The 7,425-nt window shown below is 38.5% G+C and overlaps 1 pseudogene; it reads left to right on the forward strand.

The window, feature by feature from the left end:
• Positions 1-3,933: 3,933 nt before the first annotated feature.
• LOC137235850 (T-complex protein 1 subunit eta-like) lies at positions 3,934-5,648 on the forward strand (annotated as a pseudogene).
• Positions 5,649-7,425: the final 1,777 nt, after the last annotated feature.

Here is a 7,425-nt window from a genome sequence, read left to right on the forward strand (position 1 = left end):
TACTCATTAACACCTTTCATTTGATACCCATATCGTGCAAAAAAATTCTAGAGTCAACCCTGGTCCACCTTTATTGCGATATCCCTAAATGGCGTCCACCTATAGAACTATGGCCCACTCCCTCATAAAATACTCTTTAGTGCCTTTCATTTGATAGACATGTCATACAAACACATTCCAGGGTTTCCCTCGGTTCATTTTCCTACATGGTTATTTTCCCTTATGTTGTCACCATAGCTCTCAACTGAGTATGTAATGTTCGCTTACACCAGAACTTAACCTTCCTTACTTGTTAATTTTCGGTTTGAAAAATAATTAAATTGATAATAAAATCGATCGTATTTATCTGTGCTGAGAGTGTATTTTAATTATTTCCACATTTATTTGAAGTTGGATATTCAAATCTTTGAATATCATAATAAGTGAATAAAACTTTGTATTATTTTTCTTATGCACACAGGTGTAATCGGTAATAATTTATTAATTCGGTTTCGTTCACTCTCTGAGTTCTCTCGGTTTATCCACTAATACAAATTTACGTTTAGTGGAAATTAATAATCTTTTTCGAGTCTCGAAATCACTGGTTTATTTTTTCCTACTCGGAAAATAAATAAAATCCATATTTATATTTTCACGTCTACGTAAATTTTATTAAATTAAATTTTAGTATTTAACTTAATATGCAATAAGCATTTGGCTATCGGCCATTTGGTTACCTTGTTTAGTTAACAAAATCATTTGATTTAAATGTTTTCGTACATATGTACATACGTAATTACAATATTTCAACCACCATTTCCATTGCCTTTGTTATTTTCTCGCTCTTTAATTTTGTTAGCGCGGGTTGTTACTTCCCAGCAAAAATCTAGTGACTGAAAATGGCGACCAACAACAACATATCTCACACTGTTCCACAATTGTTAGTATGACAGAATGAGATGGCCTAATTGAAATTCCGATACGTATATGCTTGCCTTTTCTTACATGCTATGATCCCTCAAATAACGTCACAAAAATTAGTCATTTTACTGGTCAATTTACGGGTATATTTATGCTGGGCACATTCCGTGTGACATTTCCTTCGTGTCAATTTTTTGCTGAATATTTTGGGTTGGTCGTCGTTGTTGCTAGTTCTTAAAACGTTCAGAAAATGTTAAATTTGTATGAAAAGGATAAATAATAAGGAAAAACAAAATGTTGACCAAGTGCATTTACATATAACATATTTAAATAATCGAAATCATTTATGGTTGGTGTAGAGATTAACCAAAAATATTTAATATTACGAAGGTTAAGGTGGTAATTGCAATATTTCTAGGAATTCGAGTATATACACATAATCAACGCATGATTAGCATTTATATGCCAAAATAGGAATTAAGTTTAAAGGTACCCATCATTAAAGGCAGTTCGAAGAATATAAATTTCATTTATTACATACACCGATGAATACTCTTTCTACCAGCGGAACAGCAACTGCTGCCACACCCTCATCAGATGAAGCAGGTGGTGGTGGTGGTGGAGGAGATGCAGATGCAAGTTCAAGACGTCAAGCCACAAGAGTATATAAGAAAAGTTCATCTAATGGTAAGATCACCGTGTACCTGGGGAAATGTGATTTCGTCGACCACATTTCACATGTTGATCCTATCGACGGGGTAGTTTTCATCGATCCCGAATATGTAAAAGATCGCACGGTGTTTGGACAATTACTTGCCGCTTTCAGATATGGACGTGAGGATTTGGACGTGCTTGGTCTGACATTTCGTAAAGACTTGTATTTAGCGCATGAGCAAATATATCCGCCACAACAAACTGAACGGTCATTAACGAGATTACAAGAGCGGCTTGTTAAAAAATTAGGACCCAATGCGTATCCATTTTATTTTGAAGTTCCTCCTTATTGTCCAGCTTCTGTGTCACTACAACCCGCGCCTGGCGATACGGGTAATCTTGTGGCGTTGACTATGAGTTAAAAGCCTTTGTTGGTAAGTATAATTAACAGTAACCAATAGCTACATTGTAAAAAAAATAATGCACAAGTATATTAAAAAAAAAATACTATTTGGAGCCTGAGAATCAGATTCACTTGAGCAAATTATAAGAGTGTCGTATTCGTGTAAAATTTTCAGTTGTTTCCATGGTTTCAAATATATAATTTAATCAAATTATCATAGGGTAATTCTTTACTTTAGCTCACAACTGCTAAAACTCGTGCAAAATTATTGGGAGGGGTGTCAAAAGACGTGCTTTGGGCCCAGGATCACAAAATAGAAAATTTTCATGTGGTTGTTGTAATTTTGATAATTTTGTTGAACCCACAAGAAAAGCTGGGTAAAAGTGTTTTGGGCAGATATAGTTTTGGTCTCCAAACCGGTGTTGGACCCACCCAGGAAAGGTGTTCTGCGCAAAATTACTTTGGATCCCACCCCCGGTTTCGGAACTCCCCAGGGCCCTTTTTCGGTTTTGGAAATATCTTTTGACAGAAACTAATTATTTAATTTCCGCTTTCGGATTCGTGGTCCTGGGTTCATAACACGTCTTTGATACCTCTCGCAATATTTTTGAAGGAGTTTTAGCAGTTGTGAGCTAAAGTAAAGAAAGACCATAGCTTCTCCAAAACCCAATTGTCAACCTCACCTATCCGTGGCGAGTCCTGTTTCATCAACAGCCGAGGCTCTGCGACCCCGAACTCCTCATGGATCTAGGGCGTGGGATGGCCTAGAAGGTCGCATGTGGCCATAGCAAATCGTTCCCGAGATGGTCGGGCCTGGTACCGGAACGTACCGTATCTGCATCCGGCAAAGGATCATCAACATCGATAACACTCCCCAAGGCCTTCGGGGAGTGTCCTTATCGCTACAACAACAACAATACATCTATTTGAGATCGTTAATTTCTTTTGTCAAATATCTTTATTACTCTGCTTTTGTTGTTGCTGTTGTTGTTGTTGCCTGCTAAATATTCATATTTATAACAGGATTGACCTCGCGTAGGTGAGTTTCGGAAGCTTAGAATGGGTTGCAATTTATAGCTTCTCCAACCCAATTGTCTACTTCACCTACCCGTGGCGAACCACGTTTCTTTAGCATCCGAGGCATTGGCGACCCCAAGATCCTCATGGAACTAAGGGCTGGGGTGGAATGGCCTAGAAGGTTCAATGTAGTCATGTTAAATCGTCCCCAAGGGCTTGTACCTTAATGGTGCTTGTTACTGAAGCTTACCGGATCTATATCCGGCAAAGAACCATCAACATCGATAAATATCCCAAAATCCTTCGAGGTTATCGCTATAACAGCAATGTCGTCGCATTTAAAATTCGAACTTTCGTATTTACCACCTTAAATTTCGAATTTATTCCCAGATTTTGTCGAAAGTGCAAAGTAGACAATAGAGCGTGACCGAACAAAATTTATTAAACATAATACTAATATAGAGGTGTATAGGGTGTCAAATGTAGGTCTAAAATTCTATAAAATATATAAAATAAGGTAATGGAACCAAAAACTCCATATTTACACGAAGCCTAAAATAAAGGGTCTCTATTATACCCACTTTTGGGCCGATAGTCAAATGTATGTACAATAATTATAAATGTGATTAATAAACCAAGCTATCCAATTTAAAATATATATTCGCTCAAACCTCTTAAAATTTTAACTAGAGACATAAAATAATGTTTAAAATTTTCATATTCAGCCCAATTCTAAACATAAATTCCGTACGAGTTTTTTTCCCTTCTCCCATTCCTCGTATTCAGAGCTGGGTAAATTCAATTCCATTACATTAGCCATTACATTCCTCAGTAATTGGAAAAAGTAATCAATTCCTTTCCTCCAAAGCAACGGAATTGATAACATTTCAATTCCTCAAAAAAAAATGCTTTTATTACTAATTAACAGGGTTTATTACCACCATTGGTGACCACAAAATATGTGGTACAAGATCAGGGTAACTCCTCGCCACATTACGTTAGGTATTGATATTCGAAATTAATTTCTTCTTTGCCAATTACATTGATCTTTCTCGTTTACAGGCCTTTTTGTATTGCATACCTGCAACAGCTGATTTATTAAAAACAACAGCTTTGTCCTTTAAATTTACCATCTCACCGCTGGCACGCACGGTTGAGGATGAATATGAGCCACCCATTGTAAATTTTGGTGAAATGGGTCCAATTAGATGTAATCGTTTGCAAGGCTAAAATGCAATTTGTAGATGCTGGTCGTCATTTCCAATGTCTAATGTGTAAAGTAACAACAGATGGTAAAAAAAATCTTTCACTTTTACTTGTGTTCATTGATACATATTTTTTCTCAACAGTGCCAACTGAATACTGCCAACATTTGGGCCACACCGGACAGCGTGTCGATAAATATGAACGTTCTGAACTTGTATTGGGTACATGAGTTTTTGTGTAAAAAATATTTGGGTACCGATAGCTCTCAAGGTAGAACCTCAACTCATATCCAACATCAATGCCTCGCATTCAATTGTGGATGCTGTACGCACTACATTGGGTTCACACAGTATGGACAAACATATTGTTGATTCCAGTGGTAGAGCCACAATTTAAAATGATGGGGCAACCATTATGAAACTATTGGATATTGTGCATCTAGCCGTAAAGCTCTAGTCGACATCGCCAAATCTCAAAATGCTGAGGTAAGTTTTTTGTTATATTAGAATGTGTAGAATAAAAATGTTTCTCTTATCAGGTCGGCGATGGCACCACTTCAGTAGTACTTTAAGCATGTGAAATCTTAAAACAAGTTAAGCCCTATGTTGAGGAAGGCGTGCATGCACGTGTCATCATTAAAGCTATACGCAAAGCATTACAATTATGCATGACCAAAATATGACATGGCTGAACATGTCGAAGCGCCAATCAAAGGAACAACAACGTGCCTTATTGGAAAAATGCGCTGCCACAGCAATGTCCTCTTAACTTATTCATCAACAAAAATATTTCTTTTCTAAAATGGTTGTGGACGCTGTACTTTTCTTTGGTGGATCCAACGTCATACAAAAAATATAAAATCGCAATTTTAAATATAGAATTGGAATTCAAGGCTGAGCGTGACAATGCTGAAGTACGTATTGATAATGTTCAAGAGTATCAGAAAATTGTTGATGCTGAATGGCGTATTCTGTACAATAAACTAGCCAAGTACGACGCCAATGTTGTGGTATCTAAACTACCAATTGGTGATGTTGGTACACAGTATTTTGCAGATCGTGAAATGTCCTGTTAGTGTACCAGAAGAAGATTTGAAGCGTACAATGAAAGTTTGTGGTGGTGCTGTTATGACTACAGCTAATGATATTAATTCAAGTGTTTTGGGTCAATGTGATTACTTTGAAGAACGTCAAGTTGGTGGTGAACAAGTCAACATTTTGCAAGGTTTGATAGTGGGTTTGACATTAATTTTATTTTTATAGTTTATAATTACTTAAAGGTTGCGTTATTGCTAGAACATGTACATTGATTTTACGTGGCAGTGCCGAACAATTTTTGGAAGGAACTGAGCATCGTTACATGATGGTACAATGATTGTGCAGCGTACAATTAAATATGATTCTATTGTTGCTGGTAAGTCAAAATACAACTTGAAAAAATTCTAATCTTAAATTGTTAAGTAATATAATGAAAAAATTGTGTCCAACTACGGAAGAAAAACTATAAAATTTGTGTCAGTGAAATGATAATTATTGCTTTTGGTTGTTAGTTTTGAGGCATCGTTTTCGAGTGCCTTCTGATGTTGTTGTAGCAGTGCTTCGCCCCATCCAATAGGTCTGCCCAATCACAAATTGTCATCAATGTCCTCCAACGGGAGTCCGAGGAAAGTTGCTGTTTCAACAGGGGTGGACCATAAAGAGAGGGGTGTTAGAGGAGTTGGTTCCACATTACAATTGAAGAGATGGTTGGTGTCATGTGGGGACACATTGCAAGCAGGGACATTTTGTATGTGGGGGTTGATTCTGGATAGGTAAAAGTTTAACCTGTTACAGTATCCAGATCGAAGTTGGGCTAGAGTGACTCGCATTTCCCTAGGGAGCGTGCGTTCCTGTTCTGCAAGTTTGGGGTATTGTTCTTTGAGTACTGAATTCCCCGGGCAATTCCTGACATAGAGACCCGACGCCTGTTTATGGAGTTCACCAAGGACCTGCTTGTATTTTCTTGCTTGTTGTTGTTGATGTTGTTGTAGCGATAAGGTTGCTCCCCGAAGGCTTCGGGGAGTGTTATCGATGTAATGGTCCTTTGCCGGATACAGATCCGGTACGCTCCGGTGCCACAGCACCATTAAGGTGCTGCCGACCATCTTGGCAACGATTTATGTGGCCACATTAAACCTTCAGGCCATTCCCTCCCTCCCCATCCCCAAGTTCCATAGGAGCTTGGGGTCGCCAGAGCCTCGTCTGTTGGTGAAACAGGATTCGCCGCGGATATGTGAGGTTGACAATTGGGTTTGGAAAAGCTATATATTGCGCTGGCAACCTGAAGGGTTGCGCTACACAGCCCCTTGAATCTGGTATTTTAGTCGCCTCTTACGACAGGCATACCTACCGCGGGAATATTCTGACCCCCTAACCCGCTGGGGTATTTTCTTGCTTCATACGGCTGAGTTCTCAGGTGTCATATTTCCTCATAGTGCTTACGGAGGTGACTCCTTAAGACCCTGGGCGGTGTTGGCTCATCAATCAGATGTCTGTTGGGATGCCCAGGTTCCTGGGTATTCAACAGAAACTGTTCGGTTAGCATGTCATTTCTTTCACTTATTGGGAGTGCATCGCCTCAATATGTAGATGGTGTTCTGGGGACATAAGGAGACAACCCGTGGCGGTTCTGAGGGCAGTATTTTGGCAGGCCTGTAGCTTCTTCCAGTGGCTAAACTTTAGGCTTGGCGACCATATGGTGGAGGAAACAATAGTGACTCCTTCTGGTGGTGAAGATATCTATTGATATGTAAAAGTTAAGCAGAAGTAGGGATATGACACCGGTTTAAATGTGAGTTTTTTTGAAGTTATTACAAAAAGCGTTGAGGATTTTTAATATCTTACGAGGTACCTTTGTAAATGTTTCGAGAATGAAGAATGAGACCTATTCAAACTTAATTTTTACCAGGACAAGGCCGCTGAGACTTTGCTATACTTTAACATAGAATATTTTACCCCTTTTTAGCAGAACTATAATTTTGATTTTATTAAATTTTAAAAATGTTTCTTCCTCTACAGTTTAGCATATCTTTTGGCAACGCAGGTTGGCGAGGTGTTTACGCAGGACCGTGCCTTCGCTACTTTATAATGAATGTCAATTCCCATCAATGGATATTGCGGCCCGCGATTGACCAACGAGACGATGCCACGACACCTTTGAATATTCTTGATCTGAAAATTAATATGCAACGAATTTGTACAACAAAC

This window comes from Eurosta solidaginis, unplaced genomic scaffold (genome assembly GCF_040869045.1).
Source record: "Eurosta solidaginis isolate ZX-2024a unplaced genomic scaffold, ASM4086904v1 ctg00001131.1, whole genome shotgun sequence".
Lineage (NCBI taxonomy): Eukaryota > Metazoa > Arthropoda > Insecta > Diptera > Tephritidae > Eurosta > Eurosta solidaginis.